This window comes from Zootoca vivipara, chromosome 8 (assembly GCF_965207765.1).
Source record: "Zootoca vivipara chromosome 8, rZooViv2.hap1.1, whole genome shotgun sequence".
Classification (NCBI taxonomy): domain Eukaryota; kingdom Metazoa; phylum Chordata; class Lepidosauria; order Squamata; family Lacertidae; genus Zootoca; species Zootoca vivipara.
In genome coordinates, this window is record NC_142591.1 from 55,705,923 (window position 1) to 55,728,060 (window position 22,138).

At 44.3% G+C, this 22,138-nt stretch overlaps 1 protein-coding gene across 10 annotated transcripts in view; it reads right to left on the reverse strand.

Annotated features, from left to right (window-relative positions):
• Nucleotides 1-4,589, reverse strand: part of NCOA2 (nuclear receptor coactivator 2) — a 130,663-nt gene extending 126,074 nt beyond the window's left edge. For 7 of the 10 annotated variants that reach the window (XM_035125673.3, XM_088675598.1, XM_035125669.3 and 4 more), the window contains exon 1: nt 3,990-4,589. The gene's annotated coding sequence lies outside the window, so the exon portion shown is untranslated. Of the gene's footprint in view, nt 1-2,185; nt 2,891-3,989 lie in introns of those variants that run through there. The other 3 variants (XM_088675597.1, XM_088675596.1, XM_088675595.1) reach the window with 3 other exon arrangements.
• Nucleotides 4,590-22,138: the final 17,549 nt, after the last annotated feature.

The following is a 22,138-nucleotide window of genomic DNA, read 5'->3' on the forward strand; positions in this document are numbered from 1 at the left end:
TTTAAATTATAATTAATCTGATTTATACCTGGGTCTCTTTTGAAAATAATAAGAGCCATGTAGCTAATACACAAGCATCTTACCTACAATCACCCACCCAACAAGGTCAATAATCTGTTGAAGGCTCCTCAGCTGGGCAATGGGAAAATCTATCCTTGCCTTTGACTTCAATCCATGTGTTAACTCAGAAGTCCCTCAAATTTCAGTGAAATTTACTTCCTGATATAAGTACGCAGCATTGCAGTGTGACAGTGGTACTAAGAAGCCCTGCTGAATTCAATGTGACCCCCATGTAGGTAGAGTTAGGACTGCAGCCTTGATCTACAAAGACACAGTTGGTAAGGGATAAATTACATTCAGTATAGTGATACTCACTATAACAGGCATCCCCAAACTTCGGCCCTCCAGATGTTTTGGACTACAACCACTGGACCTGTTAGCTAGGGATCATGGGAGTTGTAGGCCAAAACATCTGGAGGGCCGCAGTTTGGGGATGCCTGCACTATAATCATGGCCACTGGTCCCATCACCTCCTGGCAAATAGAAGGGGAAGAAATGGAGGCAGTGAGAGATTTCACCTTCTTGGGCTCCTTGATCACTGCAGATGGTGACAGCAGTCACGAAATTAAAAGACGCCTGCTTCTTGGGAGAAAAGCAATGACAAACCTAGACAGCATCTTAAAAAGCAGAGACATCACCTTGCCGACAAAGGTCCGTATAGTTAAAGCTATGGTTTTCCCAGTAGTGATGTATGGAAGTGAGAGCTGGACCATAAAGAAGGCTGATCGCCGAAGAATTGATGCTTTTGAATTGTGGTGCTGGAGGAGACTCTTGAGAGTCCCATGGACTGCAAGAAGATCAAACCTATCCATTCTGAAGGAAATCAGCCCTGAGTGCTCCCTGGAAGGACAGATCGTGAAGCTGAGGCTCCAATACTTTGGCCACCTCATGAGAAGAGAAGAATCCTTGGAAAAGACCCTGATGTTGGGAAAGATTGAGGGCACTAGGAGAAGGGGACGTCAGAGGACAAGATGGTTGGACAGTGTTCTCGAAGCTACGAACATGAGTTTGACCAAACTGCGGGAGGCAGTGCAAGACAGGAGTGCCTGGCGTGCTATGGTCCATGGGGTCACGAAGAGTCGGACACGACTAAACGACTAAACAACAACAACAACAACAGCACTATAATCAATACAACTGCATTTAAAACGCGTTGAACAAGAATATTGCCACCTGATAAAGTTTTTCTCTATTGAGTGATATTTGCTCAATTTTTTTATTATGAATTCTGCAACTGTGTTAAAAAACATTGCATAAGATACAAGAAGTGATTATTCTGTTCTACTAATTTATCAAGTCTCATATGCTAAATGGGATTTTACCACTGACCAAACCTGAGGTGTTACTTCAGGTGTCCAACATAAATACAGTATTCAGTAAGAGGACCATGAATAGTTTTAGCCTATTGAAATTATAAATGAGTGTCTAAAACCACACTTATTTGACCTTTATAGCCTTCATTTTATTTGAAAATCTAAAGGCAGGTAAACCAAAATTATAAGATCTACAGTCTACACTATGTACTTATACTGTATTGCAATATTAGTCCTACTAAGAGTAGAGCAAATGAAATTAGAGAACGCAACTTAATCATGCCCACTATCTTCAATGGGTTTATATTGAGTAGGAGTAGCACTGGATACAACCCATAATCCTGCAAAGGAACTGTAATTTGAGTGTTAAATTTTGAGAAATGGGTGTTAACAAATGGGTTTGTTCATGGTGTAGATATGTCTGAAGGGTCTTTTTTATTAAATTTTTTAACTGTCCTTCATCCGAAGATAACAGGACAGTTCACAACCCAGCAGTTCTATATGAAAAAAGTCATGTCCAAAAGACATGACTTCCAGCAGAGAAACCAGAGAGTTTCCCAAGACTCTAGCCATCAAAACATTTCTCATGGAAAGGACCTGTTATATGATTAACAGGTAAGGAAGCCAGGTACATTTCCTTTTATTTTTCTTGCCACCTTGCACACACATTTCATGCATATTTCATACATCAGTATCAGATCCGAATGAGCGCCAGGTTGATTACAGAACATATCAAGTATGGTGCAGAAGAAAACACAGATGACACGGGAAGGAAAGTCAAAGTTGCCAAGACAACCAATAACCCTGGATACCTTTGCAACAGTACTGTTGTGGGCAGGAGCAACGATTACAAGAGCTTCTGCTGCTAAGAAAAGAAAAGAAAACGCCATCACTGTGCAAGAGATGAAATCTCTGGCGTCGCCGACTGAACCCCGCCAGTTAAAAAGCTGGGGCAGGATCGGCGGGAGGGAGAAATAAGAGCATGCTGCCTGCGTCGGATACACACTCGCAGCCTCCCCTTACACAAGGGTAGCAGCTCAGGGAGCAGGTGGAGAGGGGATTAGACGCACACCCTCAGCGCTTACACGGCGGAAGGGGGGAGGAGGACGAGGCCATTCTCCGTGTACAAAGCGGGAGGGGGAGCAGAAATGCGCGCCTCTCTCGGTCTCTCTCCCAACCCCACATTCAACATCAAGAGTTCATCGCAGAAAGGAAGGGGGAGAGGTCCACCGCCCCACCACCGCCGCCACCCTCCCATTCATATCCACACACTCGGCGGCATTAGGCTGCGTCGCTGGGTCCCCGGGGACTGAGGCGCGTAGCAACCCCAACACCCAGAAGCCCGCGACTAGGCCTCCGCCCTGAGAGGCCGGCACCAGCCGAGCGAGTCCCGCACGAGCACCAAGGCGCCGCTGGGGCCGCCGCCGCCAGGGTCCCCTCCCCCCACCCAGCCAGGCGCACGCAGCGGCAATGCGGCTCCCTAGGCTGCGCTCTCGCCCAGCGGCAAGCGGGCGGGCAGGCCAGGGAGGCAGGCGGGCAGGCAGGGCCTAGTCGGGTCCCCCAGGAAGGGGGGACTTCGAGGGCCGCGCGCACACACAAAAAGTTGGGAGAAGTTAAAAGCCCGTCGGCAGCGGCCGCGGAGGGAGAGGAGGCGACACCGCCGTCCCGTCCCGTCACTCCACCCACCCACCCCAAATCTCGATTTCTTCCGAGGCGATTTTCGGGCAGGCGCTCCGCACAACTCACTCTCTTTCCTCGGTCGGAGCAATCGTTTTTCTCCACAGCCCGCCCCGCTCATGGTCGCGGGGGTCTTGCCACACTGTTCTCCCCCCGCTCCGAAGAAGAAGCCCACACGGCATTCTCGCATGGAGAAAAGGAGAAACAGTCCCTCTCCCGTCTCTCCATTCCCCCCCCCGCCACCCCCATTGTCAGCCACGCAGCTGCCACCCCTTCAGTCCTTTCTATCGAGGAACGACCCTCCTCCATACCGAGGAGAGAGGAGGGGGAAGCAAGTCCGCCTTCTCCATTAACACCCCCTTCCACTTCGCTGCGAGCACCCCGCTTTCCCCTTCAGACAGCTATGCTCTTCTCCCACCCATTTAACTTAAGGCGGCCCCTTTCCTTCACAGAGAAAACGGAGGGGGTCTGGGGATGTGGGTGGAAACCCCCAACTTCAAATGTATTATTACCCCCCCCCTTTTACGTTCACCTCCATGCAGATTTCGGGGTGCGACGGAAAACAGGAGGTGTAGCCACACACCCGCCGCCGCCGCCACTCATAAAAGAACACCAAACACCCAGGCTGACACCTCTCTCGCTTTTCGTCTCGGGAGAGAATAAAACCTCCACAACTTGCTCTTTTTTTGCGGGGAGGATGGGGGGGGGGGCAAGAAAAGTCTCGCGGACACCCCCTTTTTTCCCCTCCCTCGCCCCCTAAGTTCTCAAGGCAGGGGCTCCAGACGCTAACCAGCCATCCCCAGCAGCGCGCCACACAACCAGGGTTATTATACAACACACACACAACCGGGGAGGGACCCCCTCGGCCAGCCCCTTCCCCAGCCTATCCCGCCGCGAAAAGGGCCCCATGGCGAGGGGCGCGAGGGTGCCTTCCCTTACCGAGGTCAGCAATGTCTCCGGCTGCCGTCGCCCAGGCTGCTGCCAGCGCTGACCTTCGCTTTGTAAGAGGAAGCTGGAGCTGCTGAGTCCTCCGCGGCCGCCATGTTCCCGTTTTAATCACTGGCTGCTTGTTTATTTCAATGGGGACCCTCCCACAGCTCACTCTCCTCCTCCCCTTCCTCTCCGCAAAGCTACCCAGAGAGAGGAGGGACTGGGAGGGCCGAGGAGACAGAGAGAGAGAGAGAGAGAAGGGCCGCCGCCGCCACTCCCTTGCCTTCACCAGGCGCAGAAGTGGCCTCGGAGGCGAGTCCTTTCGCTCGGGAGGGAGGCAGGGCGCGCACACACCAAGGCACGCACACGCACCGCTGCTTACTACCGGTGTGCGTGAGCGGAGATGAAACTTCCTTCGCTGCTTGCGAGGCTGCGTTCTCGCCCCAGAGCCGAAGACAAATGTGCTCGGCCGAGCGTCAGCTTGAAGGGGGGGGGGGGTGGCTGGGGGAAGCAGCCTTGCTAACCCAGCGCAGGATTTGGAAATGTTGCCATTGTGCCATTAACAGAGAAGGAGAAGGAATCGCTCGAATCTGATTTCTTTTGTTGTCCAAAGGAAAGGAAGCGAGGAAGCATGCGTACGCCACCTACGCTGGCGATTATTAATATTAGTAGTAGTAGTGTAGTATTAATGTAAGTCTGACGATGGAATGCTTTGGCAGCTATAGAACAGGGGGGAACATCGTACAAATTTTGTAAAAACTCAAGAGTAAAATGCCCAGTTATGCAAACCTGAAAAGTCATATATTTACACGTCAGAGAATAAATCTCTGTTCATTTTCGAGTACTGTACAGTACTGTACAGACAAAAATGATGGCTTTGAACAACATCGGCCTTTGCTTTTTAGACTGGTCTCTTACACACCTCTGCTGCTTTTAAGTTCTGGGTGTTCCTACAATGTTTACAAGGCTCATGTAGTGACATGCAACGTCCGCAGGTCCTTGTCTGCTCAAATCCCCTATATGGTGTCTTGTAATTTATAGTTCTTCTTGACACTTCTTGGCCCAAGATTTTCTATTTACCACCTTGATATGGTTGTGTGCCCTCAATCTGATTGGTTGTAAAGGAATGTGTACATTGGTAAACAATATGTCATGTGCTGCAACTGAAAGGCAAAATAAACAGCTGAACTTAGTAAAACACACACACACAACTATCGGGATGTTTAGGGAGCCTAGGATTGTGGAGGCCATTCTCTGCTCTTGGTAGGCTTTTATTTTTGTACTGTACTGTATCTATAAAAGCAATCACACTGTGGTAGGTAATCAAGTTGCTCACCTTTTGTAATGGGCTATTGTCTGTTTAGAAGTATTGTGCATGATCATTTAAACCTGTGTATTTACAGTTTGTTTGTTTTTGAAGACAACACGTTTTAAATCAATTTCTTGAGTTTAACAACACTCAGTACAGAAACAATGTAAGTGCAGCAATACAGCTATAAAAAGTGAACAGAAGGGATTTGTTTGCTTAAATACATTTATATACCACTCTGTAACTCTGAAATCAATAAAAAAACAAAATGAAACCACAATGGAAAACTGACAATGAAATAGTTTAAAACTCAGAACTTTAACAGTGTGGAAGAACAAGAAAGCTTTTGCTTATTACTCCTAAGCAGATGCCAGGTGAGCCTCCCTGAAAAGAACTCCAAAGGCAGGAAGTCATTGGTGAGAACAGTATCTCCCCATTTGGCATATAACTTCAACTGGCAGAGGCATCAGGAGAAGACCACTGATAACGTCAGCTAACTGGAATTAATTCATCCACTTTTGTTATAGTGTGTAATAAGTTAACACAGAGAATACTGAACAATAAACAATAGCAACTTATTAAAACATAAAAGCAGTATTGTAGCACCTTAAAGACTAATAAATACATTACAGCTTCCATACCATATATTTAAAGTGTATCACTTCCTGCTCTGTTTTCATTGGCCTGTTATGAGAAGGTTTCCTGCACTGGAGATACATACATGCACACAGGCACACACAGAGAGAGCTCTAGCATTCAGATACTTCCCTATTGTTTTCAATGGCCTTGTTTTGGTTACAGTCCTGATCCACACTCTCCACCTGGGTTTGCTATTAGAAGGAAGGAACAAAATATTACAGGGTATCCTTAGTGTGCATGTGTTACCTGAGCCTGTGGCTAATGGGGGATGAAAATGAGAGTTCATATCAAATGCAGGAGTCCCTGCTCTTGGGTTTTATGTCATGTGTGAAGTTGAAGCAGTTGGTTAACACTGGCATCAGCCCAACTGGAAGTGTGCATGGTCAGGCCCAAAGTGATGTGCCGTGGCGACTGGCCACCCAACACACTCACACTGTGGCTGAACAAAGAGTGGGAGGGAGGGAGAAGACAGCAGCATAGCAGGTGCTTGGAAACCTCTTCTTTCTCAATGGAAGAAAAGCCAAGAACAAATGAACTTTATACAGACAAGAAGTGGAACTAAGGGAAACCTGGGACTTCACTCCCAAAAGCAAACCTGAATGTGGAAGCAAAAAGAGGTTTCTGCTTCTTGGAGGGAAGTCGCAGCAGGGCCATGGTACCTGATATAAAGGGGGTAGGAAATGATTTGTTGGGTCTATGGCTGGTCTGGGAAGGTCACGATGAGCTGAGTACCTGAACTCCACTCTGAGAACTAGGGAACTCACTAGTCCTCCTCTGAAGTAAAAGGTAAGACGCAGAGCTTTTCATGTCTGGAATCCCCAGATATCTGGCATGTAATTTTTAAAAATGTATTCAATATGCATGCAAGTGAATAGGTTTTAAAGGGCCACCAGTATCACTGGAAATAATTGGCCTAGTTTGCAAGACCGTACAAACATGCCCAAGCATTGCTTACTGGGGTTGCACAATGGCGGCTACTAGCGAAATCGCGTGGAACTCTTGAGATCTTGCCAGAAGCCACTGCCACATGTCTCCCAGCCGTGGAGGCAGGGGTGGGGCACCTTTGCACAGGATTCCGCCCCCCCCCCCGGTCCGCCTCATGGGCAGGCCAGCCCTGACAGAAGTGAAGGTTTGTTCTTGGATACAGCTCATGCTTCCTGAGGAGAGATTTTAGCCATGCATCCTGGTTCAGAAAACACACTAAGCCAGTAGGTCCCAAACATTCCCCCTGCCGCTGTGGACCAGTCAGCGAGCATTTACTGACATGCTCAGTCCTTATTTGGCTGTTCAGTGGGGCGTCCCCTGCTTATGCCTCCCTCTTCCTAAATATATTCTGCGACCTAGGACCCTCGTACTTACGGGACCGCCTCTCCTGTTATGCCCCGCAGAGGACTCTAAGGTCCGCGAACAGTAACAGCCTAAGGGTCCCGGGCCCTAAAGAAACCAGATTATCCTCCACAAGGGCCAGGGCCTTTTCAATGATGGCACTGATCTGGTGGAATGCTCTGTCCCATGAGACTAGGACCCTGCAGGACTTGCTCTCCTTCCGCAGGGCCTGTAAGACAGAGTTATTCCGCCTGGCCTTCAATTTAGTCTGATCCTCCATTCCTTTTTCCCTTCCCTTTTTCTATGAAGAAACCTTTCTGGGTTCCCACATCTAAATACTTCCCTGGTGTCCTTTCTGGCCATAGCAGGACTAACTTGGTCAGTTAGGCCAGTGATGCTACATTTATGTTGTACTTTATGTTGTTTTTAAGCTGTTTTTAAGTCATTTTTAATCAATGTTTTATATTTGTTGTTAGCCGCCCTGAGCCCGGTTTCTGAACCGGGAAGTGCGGGGTATATTTATTTATTTATTTATTTATTTATTTATTTATTATTATTATTATTATTCTGCAGGGGGGGCATTCACCAAGGCTGCCAATACTTCTGTGTGAATTTGGCCATTTTGGCTTCATAAGCATTATCACCTGAAGATCAGGGGGGAAAACATGCCTTTAATGCACATTTTCCTACTCAAGAACCCTGGGAACCGTTGTTTAGCCTTCTCAGAGCTACCATTCCCAGCACCCTTAACAAACTACCGTTTCCAGGATGATAATGATGATCATGATTATTATTTTGGAGTAGGGAATGTGCTTTAAAATATTTCAAATGTATAGTGTGTAGACAGATGTTACACTACTTATAAAATGGGATCCACACAGCTACTTGGAAGCACTCAAGGGCTTGCTTAATTCAGGTTGTTTTGAAATGCATTCACACACCCTCCCATTTTACAAGCTCGTTTTTGAAATTCCTCTCAGTTTCAAAGGCAGTTCACCATGCAGAGCTGAGGGGGTGGCTGCAGTGCTTTTCAAGAAACACAGGTTCAAAGTCTTTGGGTACAAACTGGCCAGTTCTTTGAATCCTAGCCATAGCATTTACCTGAGTTGTGTATTGCAGCCGGTATTTCTGGTACATCATCTAGAGCATTTTTTGGAAAGGCAGCAAAAAAAGAAAACCCTAACATTGTATTGTGTGTGTGTGTGGGGGGGGGTGATATTCCATAGCAGAGTAACTACCATGTCCAAACCCTGCTGGCTAGCTATGGGCAGGGCAGGAGGTGGGAAGAAATAGATTACCCCCAACAGCATAGTGAGCCGCCACGACACCCGGGGCGGCAAATTGCACCAGTGGGCTATCTGCCTGGAGCATGGACGTTCTGTTTAGGCTCCGTTTTTGAAGTCGCGGGGGGTGCGATCCCCTCTACGTTGTACGCATGCACAGCATCCCGCTGCACATGCGTGCTAGGTAGAGGGGGATCACCCCCCGCGACTTCAAAACGGAGCCTAAACAGAGTGTCCAGGTAGATAGCCCACTGGTGCAGCATGCCGCGCGGACTTTTTACCACGAGGCTGGAGGGGCTCGCCTTGGGACTCGCTGGGTGGGATGCCGACTGGAACCCCCCCCCCAATAGTGGAACCCGGGGTGGCCCGCCCCCTAGCTCCGCCCCTGATTACCACAAAAATGATTGAAAGTGGGTTTTCAAAGTGCCCCCTGGTTGTAAACACCCAATGCGTGTGAAAAAACTTACTCTTCTTCAGAGGCAATTTTTGTTGTTGGAACAATGGGAAAAAATAGTGTTGAGACTTCTATCTTGACATTGTGGTAATTACGACGACAAAACATATTTTGGATCAGATTTCTCTTAGTTTCTCGCATTAAGTGCCTTCCATTCTTCTTTTTGGTGTTTAAAAAATTAATTACGCCAGGGCTTGTGTAGTTTTTGGAGTCTGTTTGAGGGAGTGGTGGGAGCAGGAAGCAATGGGGCTTAGGATCCTTTGTGGATTTGTGGCCTCCTCTGACACCCCACTGCTGGTGTGCACTGCCAGCTGGACACCTATGCCAGCAGAGCTTTCCACAGCTAAAACAGAAGGGTCTCTGGCAGTGTTTGTACTGTTGTGCTGGCACTTACACTGCTTTCAACGGTCCTTCAAAAATCCCTAGGCCTCCTTCTGGTCAAAGCTTTCAAGGTAAAAGTTTGTGGCTTGTCATAACAGCAACAGCACTTTTGCACAGTTCCGGAAATCAAGGAATTGCCTTGGGTTTTCCCTTGTCCTAATCCCAATTTAAACAGCTGGACTGTCTGCATCCCTGAGCATAGCTGCCAAGTCTCCCGTTTTCCCCGGGAAATCCCCGTTTTTCCAGCTGTTCCTAGCTGAAAAAATGAATTTTTTTGTTTTTCCCCGGTTTATTCTGGCGCGGTGGCCATTTTGGAACTGGGCAGAGCATGCTCAGAAGCGACTTTTGATGCTGTTCCGCCCAGTTCCAAAATGGCGGCAGCGCTACCTACGGTCTGGTATTTCTGGCCCGGTCCCTTATTTATCTGACAGCAACTTGGCAGGTATGCCCCTGAGTGAAAAGTTGGAGCTTTCAATATATAGTTGTACCTTGGTTTTTGAACAGCTTAGTTCCCAAATGTTTTGGCTCCCGAATGTTGCAACCCAGGAAGTGACTGTTCTGGTTTGCGAACAATTTCTGGAAGCAGGGCTGGCTCTAAGGCAAGGCTGGGTGGTGCAGGGTGCTGCACCCACCAGACAACCATGTTGGGAAATGGGGCGGGAGGGGCGCCGGAGTGATCTTCGCACCACGGCGCCCGGGCGCCTGATATGCTTAAGACGGCCCTGTCTGGAAGCCGAATGTCCGACGGGACTTCCACGGCGTCTGATTGGCTGCAGGACGTTCGTGCAGCCAATCAGAAGCCACGATTTGGTTTTCAAACAGACTTCCAGAATGGATTCCGTTCGACTTCCAAGGTATGACTGTACTGACCAAATAAGTTCTTAGGATGGAGTCCTCTAGCAGCCATAGATCATAATCCTGGAAAAGTACATACGGTATACCAGCAGCAACTTTTATGATCAGGATTTCAGTTCTGCACTTAAAGCTAGTTACCCCATGAGACATTGAACTGTTCCTCTCCAGCTGATTTTTTAATTACTTTTTCACTGTGAGGCATATTTTAATTTAGAAAGAAATGCATTCAGTAGAATGATTTCCTATCATTTTCAAATATCATCATGTTCCTTATGTCCATATCCTTGCCCCAGTACTTCCTTTCAACTGATTCAGTGTAAGCAGAAAGTAGAGATTTAGAAGACCTTTTTAAAAATCTACAAAATTGTTTTGGTCTTTCAGAAACAGGATGTTCTACTGTTTCCTGTTGTAGTATATCAGCTCAAATATGCACTGAATCAAGATATTAAATATATTTCATTAAATATTATATATATATATATATATATATATATATATATATATATATAGTCACTGTCAGTTTTATCCTTATGTCCAAATCCTAAACACACTAGTAGCAGAATTCAAAGGTTGAATATATATATATATATATATATATATATATATATATATATATATATATATATATAATTTTGATCACAGAATTCACTGCAGTGCAATGCAAATCATGGTGCATTTTAGTTGTGCATTTTAAAAGTGCAAATTACAGCAGTAAAATCAGGCAGCCATGTTCGAGCTGCAAAGTCTCTCTTATACAGTATGTTCATATCCTTGATTTAAATCCTATTCATTATTTGGAAGTAAGAGCCAGTGGTAGAGTGGACAGAACACTGAACCAGGACAACCTAGATTTGTATTTCTGCTCCGCTGCAAAACTTACAATGTGACTCTTAAGTGAAACCTATCAAACAGAGTTATGAGCATAAAATAAGAAAACCACACAGATGTCACCCTGAACTATTTGAAGACTTATAATTAACTTCTGAATACTGAAATCTGTTGGAGATAAAAGTACTTATCTTTGGCTGGATTGTACACTGAAGTTCTAAGGAAATTAAGAACTAGGGGTTGTTTTCATATCAGATTTACCTCCTTCTAGCAGGTGGCGCTGTGGGTTAAACCACAGAGCCCAGGGCTTGCTGATCAGAAGGTCGGCGGTTCGAATACCTGCGACGGGGTGAGCTCCCGTTGCTCGGTCCCAGCTCCTGCCAACCTAGCTGTTCGAAAGCACATCAAACTGCAAGTAGATAAATAGGTACCGCTACAGCAGGAAGGTAAACGGCGTTTCCATGTGCTGCTCTAGTTCACCAGAAGCAGCTTTGTCATGCTGGCCACATGACCTGGAAGCTGTACTCCCTCGGCCAATAATGCGAGATGAGTGCGCAACCCCAGAGTCGGTCACGACTGGACCTAATGCAGTAATTGTTCCAAAGTTACCACAGCACCACTTTTCCAAGGTTTTTTTGTCATTTAAATTAAGGCTTCGGTGCTAAGTCTTTCTAGAAGTTAGTCATTTTGAATTCAATGGGGTTACTCCCAGGTAAATGAGATTAGGATTGCAGTGCACCAAAATTGTAATTTCAAAGGAAACACAATGTTATTTAAGCAGATCCCATAATGGTTCAGGTACAGACATTGCCCCCAGCCATGTGAAAGATACTCTTGAATAAGTGACCCCAATGTTTAAAGGACATTAATCAGCAATAGTCATTCTATCAGCAATAGTCATTCTAGCCTCAGGTACAAACGCTGCCCCCAGCCATATGGGATCTGCTCATGAATAAGTTCCTATGCACCTGATTATGTTTGAAGGACACAAGCACAATGCTTCTACATTAGCATTGGCCATTATTGCCAATAATAGGCAATCCAGAAATCATTGTTCTTTCCACAGTCACATTTAATTAAAATAACACATGGTTTTGAGAATTATCTATATGATTTACCACTCTGTTCATTTAGGAAAGCCTTTCTGGCTTTGTATTTTCAGATTATATGCCATCACAATATTTAGAAGGATGCTATAGGAAAATTCCAGTAGAATAGCGTCGTCGTATATGTGGTTCCCAAGCAGAAGATCTCTACCATTATGTTCTCTGTATTCTGAACTAAGAACTAAGTTTATCCTTGATTTGTTATATAAGATACCTGCTGCAGATGACCAAGTGAAAGTCACACAGTTGTTGTCTGGTTTTGAGAAAGTTGCAAAATTGGCAGTTGCTTCTCCAAAATTGAGGAGAACGAAGATAACATGGTGGACTGTAAAAATTTAATTGGGAATGAAATATAAAAACTTATTTATATCGTGTGTATCTCTATCTCTATCTATGGTATATATTGTATAGAACGTACTTTTTTTCAGTGGTTGCTATGACCACAATAGCTGAAACAACAACAACAACAATAAACAAACAAACAAACATTCTTGCCAATAATAGTTCAGACAAAGCTGTTGCTGCAGGATACATGGTACCCAAAAGGTATTTTGCCCATCACAGAGCCAGCAAAACTAGCCTCCTGGTAACATTTGTGCTGAAATCTGAAACTCGCTAGAAATTAAGCCCCATTGAACACAGTGCTCCCCCTGCCTATTCCCTGATTTATTTAAAGGCTGTTTTTTTATGTGCTATACTTTCATTGTTTTATCGTTGATTTGTTGTTATATTTCTGCTCTGTTTTATCTTCTAGGGCACAAACCCAAACAGAAGGTTCACCAGCTGAGGGCCTACTGAATGTGGAAGAGTGTTTGAATGTGGTGTTAATCCACCTACAATCACAGCACATTACCATTAGCAAATATTACACCGTGAAGCTACCACTTATTGTAGGGTGCATTACAGGAAGCTAGAACTCTCCAGCCCCATCTAGGGCACACTTTGAGCACCACAAACACTGGAGGTGTCTTGATTTTGTATACACTGTTTTTGTATGTTTTACTTTTTTGTATTTTCCAGCTGTGTGATACAGCACATATTCCCATGTACTGTATAACGTTCTGTTGATAACTTTTCCCTGTTGGGTTTGTTTTACAACTCAAAAGTAGATTATTATAATCATAATAAATAATATTCAAATGCATGCCACAATGCAGCTTGCTGCAGAATCTGCATAGTCTGCTGGACAAATATGACAAAAGTCTGTTCTTTCTGACCAATACTTTTCACAATGAAATTCAGTAAGCGGTAATATTTCTGGCTCTACTTTATTTATGGTTATACATGCAGCTCATTGTCCAGTTGTCAGGGATCTAGTCTTAGAGCAGAATGCAGAAAAATAAATAAAATGTTTTTCAGGTGGTTGGAAGAAAAAGTTTGCTCATCTGCATCTATCACATCCACATATACTGTACTTAATGTACCACGTTCAATATTACAGATACCCACTTGCTTCCTTGCTATCAAACCAAGAAAAGTAGAGGGAGGTGGGGCTGGCAAACTTTTTTTGGCCCAAGGGTCACATTCATCCTTGGCCAACCTTCTAGAGAAGACACGTCAGTCTGATAGCCAGGAAGGGTATGATTTGCATCCCTGTCAGGGACTGGACTGGGCAGATGGGTTTAAATAACTCTGTTCTCCGCAGCAACGTGATTTACACACACTCACACACACACACCCCAGAATGAAACATGTCCTTTTCTGTTTAATATAATAATTTAAATTCAGACATTTATATACATAATGCATCTTTCTCTATATATACAAATCTATAAAAGCAAATATTAACATTCCAATAAATTTTAATATTTTATTTTACAACATGGGAAAAACTATTATACTCGCCATTTATTTATTGCATTTATATCCCATTTTTTCCTCCAAGGAGCCCAAGGTGGAGTACATAGTTCTCCCCATTTTATCCTCACAACAAGCCAGTGAGGTAGGTTAGGCTGAGGGTGACTGGCTGGCCCAAGGTCATCCAGTGTCCTTCATGGCTGAATGGAGTCTTGACACCTGGTCTCCCACATTCTAGTCCAACACTCTAACCCGCTACACCACATTGGATATGTGCTTTTCATAAATTGAGGAGGGTAAGGGAGTTATTGGTTTGCTTTTGTTCTTGTTTTGTAGTTTGTGTTTTTATGTTGTGAACAGCCCCGAGATCTGTGGATGGAGGGCAGTATACAAATGTAATAAATAATCCTACTTTCATCATTGGTGGTGATCTGTTCTTCCACTTATTTGCCACTAGTATGTGGGCAGCAACTATTAAATTCCATATCAATTTTTTATCCTTGAGTGGTTCAGCCAAATATCCTAACAAAACTGTCAAAGGATCTAAAGATACAGCATAATGGACCATCAATGAAAATATTTTAATCAATGAGTATGACCACCAAACATGTTGCACATATGCCCTTGGTGATCTACACCGCCAACATTTATAATCTCATCCGGTACAGTACATATTTTACTCAATCTGTGTGTTCCCATGTACCACTGATAAATCCATTCATAATTACTGTATTGTCTTCTATATTTACATAGGCAGATCTTACTGGTCCCTGGTTAAAGAATTCCCCCCATGCTTGTTCAGAAATTTCTCTGCCAACTACAGTACTTTACTTTCTCTGAAAACTTATACAGTACCATGTAGATTTAAGTTGCACAATAATGCATACACATTGGAAAATACCTCCTTCAACATTTCTTCAAAATTATAAATTAGCTTTTTAAAAAAGATCATTGACATATATGCCATTTTTTTGCCCTCTCATAGTTACTTCTATGTAACTTCTAAACTTCTTAACTTCCAGTTAACTGGGATTGGTTATATTTTACTGCAAGTTTGCAAAAGTCACAACACAGAACTCCTGAGAGCAAATGTGCAAAAGATCTGCCTGTTCCATCACAGGGACTTTCTTCCGGAATTGCCCTGTGGCAGCACCTAGCAGCAAACTACTCTTCAGCATTTACTGATTTACTGCTGAGAGCTGCTCTGGGGAAAGCGAAGGAGAAATCTCAAAGTACTGTATGTATGAATATATTTTTACACATGCACACTCCATTCTTCTGGTTTGTGTTGCATGTGCATTTTCTTTCACTGATCATTGGGCATATTCCTCATTAATCCTGAGCAATGTTTCATATTGATTTCTTTTTATTGAACTTGCATTCTAATAGAATCCTACTAGGCACTGAATTAGTCTTTGGTGCTGCAAATATTACTGTAAATAGTACTTACTTGTTTATTACCCAACAAGAAAGATAAAGTACAATGGTGACTTGACTCAAGGCTGTAATCCTGTGCACAGTTAGGCTATCTAATTCCCATCTGCTTCAATGGGTCAAGCAGTCTGGCTGTGTACACAATGGTTTACAGCAGCCAAAAACAGAGGCAATGGCATTTAAGAATGCCCAGGTTTTTGGGGTGGAAAGGAAGGATCATTTGTGTTGAAGCAGCAGACAAACAGCAATAGGTTTCCTGCTTGCAGACTTAAGTCTTGGACACAGTGGAGTAGTGCTTTATATTTAAATAGGCTGTTTTTCCACTTATGGGCATACTCTAATTATCTCCACTAGGCTTTAACTTATATGCAGAATTCATCATGCGAAAGGCTGGACTAGATGAATCCCAAGCCGGAATTAAGATTGCCGGAAGAAATATCAACAACCTCAGATATGCAGATGACACAACCTTGATGGCAGAAAGCGAGGAGGAATTAAAGAACCTTTTAATGAGGGTGAAAGAGGAGAGCGCAAAATATGGTCTGAAGCTCAACATCAAAAAAACCAAGATCATGGCCACCGGTCCCATCACCTCCTGGCAAATAGAAGGGGAAGAAATGGAGGCAGTGAGAGATTTTACTTTCTTGGGCTCCTTGATCACTGCAGATGGTGACAGCAGTCACGAAATTAAAAGACGCCTGCTTCTTGGGAGAAAAGCAATGACAAACCTAGACAGCATCTTAAAAAGCAGAGACATCACTTTGCCGACAAAGGTCCGTATAGTTAAAGCTATGGTTTTCCCAGTAGTGATGTATGGAAGTGAGAGCTGGACCATAAAGAAGGCTGATCGTCGAAGAATTGATGCTTTTGAATTATGGTGCTGGAGGAGACTCTTGAGAGTCCCATGGACTGCTAGAAGATCAAACCTATCCATTCTTAAGGAAATCAGCCCTGAGTGCTCCCTGGAAGGACAGATCGTGAAGCTGAGGCTCCAATACTTTGGCCACCTCATGAGAAGAGAAGAATCCTTGGAAAAGACCCTGATGTTGGGAAAGATTGAGGGCACTAGGAGAAGGGGACGACAGAGGACAAGATGGTTGGACAGTGTTCTCGAAGCTACGAACATGAGTTTGACCAAACTGCGGGAGGCAGTGCAAGACAGGAGTGCCTGGCGTGCTCTGGTCCATGGGGTCACGAAGAGTCGGACACGACTAAACGACTAAACAACAACAAAGGCTTTGGAGACTAGGCAGTCTCCAAAGGCTCCTTAATTACCAGTAGTATTTGTGCTCAGCCTTGTACTCTGTGTAGACAGAGGGGTTCTCCCTTATTGTTTTTGTTTGGTATGGATCCCAGCTTGAGACAAGCCTAAACACAGATGAGATAAAAGGACTAAGGATGAAAGGGGTATTGGTTAAATTGGCAGCTTATGTGGATACTGTTTTGCCTTGCCAGACATTATTTCTCAAAACATTTTGAAGAGAAAGCAAAATTTAAAACTAATCTATTCTCTTACAAAGCCAATGTCCATTACAGATATGTGCTTCACAAAAACAAGAGAACAGTGGGAAAGGCCTACAGATTCTGAAATGATGAAGGGGATGTGTTGCCTATACAGTATTAGAAACAAAGACTAGGATCCAAAGAACCGTTCTGTGGTCTCCTACAGTCCAAATGAACTTTGGATTTGCTCCTGGAAAATCAGTTCTCTTTGGCACACTGGTTTTTGAAACCAAAGGAAGTTTCAAGTGCTCCATATGACATGCTATGTGTGATCTTCAGCTGAGTGATATGGTAAATATTTTAGAGAATTAAATGGGAGAGCCCTGAATAGCTTTTTGTTTGTGCTGGCTTTCAGCTGCTGAAGTCAAGCCATTACAGGATTTGTGTCCATGATCATTTTTTGATGGAAGTGTTTGCCGCCCAGCAGCCCAGGATTGCTTTGCAACTAAGGGCAGGGTATAAATTTAATAAAAATAATAATAATGAATTAAGTAAGTGGAAGTTATGAAGGAAGAATATAAACAAGTAGCCAAAATATGCACAGAGAAGCTCAGGCAGGCAAAAACTCAGAATAAGCTGGAGCTCAGGCGTTTTCGGGAAATTTCGGAACCCACCACTCAGATACCCGGGAAAGCTGGGAATTATTCCAAAAAATCTGCATCTCCGGGGGCGGATACAATTGACCACGCCTCCACCGCAAACCTCGCCAGGACGCCATTTCCAACCGTCCAGAGTCACCACCACAGGCCTCGGAACAGAGGGCTCCTCCCTCCCCCGCCACACCCACCACAGGAAACATACCACCCCGACATCATCACCAAAATCCCCCCGGCCCGACGACGCAACTGTCGACACACGGTCACTCAAAGGGAACTGAGGAATGGGGGGAGGAGAGAACACGTTACGTCAAACCACCGGACACGATGGGGGGGCCAGGAATGACTCAGGGGGAGAGGGAATGGAATACTTCATACCTCAACACAGGGTGGGGGGAGAATCACAAGGAGGACCCGCGGACCTGGTAGAGGAGGGGACGGGAGACCTCATCCATCGGACACCCCTGGGGGGAATGATATAGATCACACACACCAACCGAATGGAGGTGGGGACTTACCTGGGTGGGGACTGGGTGGGGAACAGGGTCCAAATACCTCATGGTTCAGGACAGGATGACCCCAATCACAGGGATGACCTGGAGGGTGGGGGGAAGAGGGGACGGGATAACTAATGGATCGGAAATGGGGGGGAGCTCACAGGGAAACCCGTTTAAACATAACACCTGTAAAACAGGGGGACTCTGAGACTCAGGGGGATCTGAAGGGGGGCTATTACCCTCCATTTGACAGACTAACACACAGCAACGCGTGCCAGGGCCAGCTAGTTAAATAATAAAAAGGGCATCTAAAGAAACCAATGTGTCCCACATAAGGAGCTTACAGATGAGCTGAGATTTAAAAGGGGCATATTGGGTAAAAAGTCAATCAAAGCCAAATTACACCATGGTTGGGGGCATCTGCCTCCCCTCCAAAGTAAAATGCCACCAGATGGGATAAATAATTCCCTCCAGTTTCAAGATTCTACTTCTCAATGGCAGAAACCATTAGGGAAAAATCCTATTCATGCCTACGTAAAATTAAGTCCCATTGAGTTCAATGGATCTTGCTCCAAGGCTGAGATAATACAAACCCAATTAATCATTCACACAGTTATCTGTGAGCAAGTTCCAATGAATATAGTTGGACTTACTGTACAGTCATACCTCGGTTTAAGTACACCTCGGTTTGAGTATTTTCAGTTTAAGTACTCCGCAGACCCGTCTGGAACAGATTAATCCACTTTCCATTACTTTCAATGGGAAAGTTCGCTTCAGGTTAAGTACGGACTTCCGGAACCAATTACACTCATACCTCGGGTTAAGTATGCTTCAGGTTGAGTACTCCGCAGACCCATCTGGAACAGATTAATCCACTTTCCATTACTTTCAATGGGAAAGTTCGCTTCAGGTTAAGTACGCTTCAGTTTAAGTACTCCACGGACCGTCTGGAACGGATTAATCCACTTTCCATTACTTTCAATAGGAAAGTTCGCTTCAGGTTAAGTACGCTTCAGGTTAAGTACAGGCTTCTGGAACCAATTGTGTTTATAAACCGAGGTACCACTGTACTGTACTTTGAAATAGACATGTTTCAGACCTTGCTGTGAGCTGAATCCTAGAACAATAGGATCCAGAATGCAGGAGTAGCCAACCAATCCAGCTCCAGGTGGAAATGAATCAGCAACCTGATTGGCCTGCAGGAGCAGCCAATCAGGCTCCTGGAGGAAGTGAATCCGCAACCTGATTGGCCTACAGGAGCAGCCCTGAAGTAGCCAATCACACAAGGCCCATTGTGTAAATAATGTATATATAGCAGACGTTTTGGGGAAAGAGCCATTCTTCTTTTCTTTTGCTAATACAAGCTGAATAAAGAGCATGAAATTCACTCTCGACTCCAAGTATATTTCACTGTGTGATAATAAATATCCCCCTTTAAGTTGCTTACCGGTAGGTCTTAAATACCCAAGAAGAGGAAGCTCAGTCTGAAAGTCACACGTGGTTAAATCACAAGAAAGCCAGGCTATCAAATTAGAGTGCCCCCTTTTAAAAAAAAGTCTTCTAAAATATTCATTAAATACCATTTTTATTTATGGAGGAGTTTTTCGGGATATGATGTTTACCCTATTCCTTCTGGTCCCAGTATTTTTTCTCAGCACTACCCTTCCTCTGAGTTTCTTTTCAGCCAGTCAAACTTAATTCCACTGCTCAGTAACTTAACAGTTATGTTTAAAAATAAATAGGAAAAGTGCTATATTCAGTGTAACAACAGAAAATAGCACAGAAAAGCTTAAGCATTGGTTCTATTTCAGCAAGCTCAGGGCTTTCTTTTTTAAAACGCTAACCTGCAATCTGCAGCGTATTCAGTCCTACTTTCATTTCCTTCCTAGAACAATCTGGAAATTGACTTTGCAGTTTATTTTAATATTTCCTACCATCAAATTACATGGATAAAATATCCTTTATATTCAAGCCATAATCCCATTTCCAACAACAAAAAAGTATATATGGGCTTACCGGTATATATGGGCTGGCAGCAGAATATTGTCACACCAGCTAATCAGTGTCTTTGCATTTTAGACTGCCCAGACTCAGAAATCGATTCATGTAAACAGGACCCCCCTCCCACCCAATAAAATTGTTGGTAGATGAACACAGGAACTTCTACTTGGAAAAAATGAGATACTATCTTTAAAAGATGACCAAAGTAATTGATTGTGAAGTTGCCATATGGCATGAGTTCTCTTAAAATTCCATTAAGAAATGAAGAACAGCACTGTAACCACTGCAGAAAAACAACATCACACAAATTAGATTTTTCTTAAACAACATTGAGACTGGATATATATTTTGCAATGGAACAAACAAAACTCCATGTATCAGAAAAACAAACCCCCAATAAATAAATGACTTTCCTTCTGCGTTTATGTAGCACATGGGTTTTTCCTCTGACAACACACTAAGATACAAAATAATCATAAAAATAAATTTAGTTTATTAGAGAATGTCTTTTGAGCAGCATGAACTAACCTGCTATGACTGAATTCAGTAGAAGAGCTGCACAACTAGGCTGTAAACACACAATACATTTAAAGGGCATTGTTTCCCCCAAAGAATCATGGGGACCGTAGTTTACCCTTCACAGAGCTACCATTACCAGCACCCTTTACAAACTCCAGCTCCCAGGATTCTGTGAGAACTCACGTGCTTTAAATATGCTTTAATGGTGTGTATGCAGTTTAGGAAGCAGAGAGACAAAACAGGCAGTGAGGAAGAGCAGCTTCACATGGCCATTTTCCATTGCAAAGGAAAAAGGGCAACATGAAAATTCATCTATAAAAAATGGATTACATTTTGAATCACTAAGTCAGGCAAGAGTTTTAAAAAAAATTCTTGGAAAAGCAAATACACACATTTTTCACTCTTCCCGGTTTCCTAGACAGTCTCACTGAGGTCAGAAAAGAAAACAACAATTGATAACCTTATTTTAATTGCCAAACTGCAATTTGTTTGAGCAACTTCACAGTTGCTCTTCACTATCTTCATGCAAGTAGACCCAACCACCCTGTAGTATGCATGTTGGGAGAATATCAGGTATGAAGGCACACGTGACAGCGCACTATCCACAATTTCCACAGCCAGGGGCATAGCGCTGACAATGGATTGTCCTTTCATTTGTGTTATCATGAATGCTCTTGTGGGCAAATACTGGAAAGACAGTTGAGATGTTTGTAACAGTTCTTGTTTTTATTTCGTTTCGCAATATATACTAAACATCTTTTTAACAAAATTCATTGGTTTCTAGAGATTGGGCTGCTACTACTAAAGTTGTGTACACACTGCATACCTTTAAAGCAGGTTCAGAACAAATTCTTTCCCTCAAATAGTTAAGGTCACAGTAGTTTGTTGAATACGCTTCCAAAGGTATAGTGTGTAGACAGCCTCAAGGCACAAGAACAATCTGCAGTTCTGTCATCAAGCCTTCTCCAAAGCTCAGCACTCCAGGCAGGGTAGACCGACACTGCAGGGGGAGTGGCTGCAAGGACTGCCAGCAAAGGCGTCAATTAGAAAAAGGCTGTTCAAAGAAAGCTGATGTAGAAGACCAAAGCAAACAGGTATCCAGTGGTGGTAAACAAGCAGAGGACCAAGCAGGCTGAGTGCAAGTAATGAGTTAGATAAAGGTAAACAGAGCTGCCAAGTCTCCCGTTTTTCGCGGGAAACCCCCGTATTTAAAACCATTTCCTGCTGGCAGCCTGGATTAGAAAAAAAATCCCGTAAATCCCCCCGATTTCAGTACCTGCCAGGGAGGCTCCTTCTGCGCATGTCTGGACATGCGCAGAACTGATTTTGGGTGCTCTGCCCATGTCTGGGCACCGGAAATCGGGCAGAGCGGCACCGGAAGTCGCCTCTGAGCATGTCTGGGCATGCGTAGAAGCGACTTCCAGTGCCACTCTGCCCATGTGTGGGCACCAGAAATCGGGCAACGCCGGCACCAGAAGTTGCTTCTACGCATGTCTGGAAGTGACTTCCGGTGCTGGCTCTGCTGATCCCGGATTTTTCTAACTGGAAGTTGGAAAGTATGGGTAAAGGTGAAAGGATCCCTGACAGACGACTCTGGGGTTGCGGCGCTCATCTTGCTTTACAGGCCGAG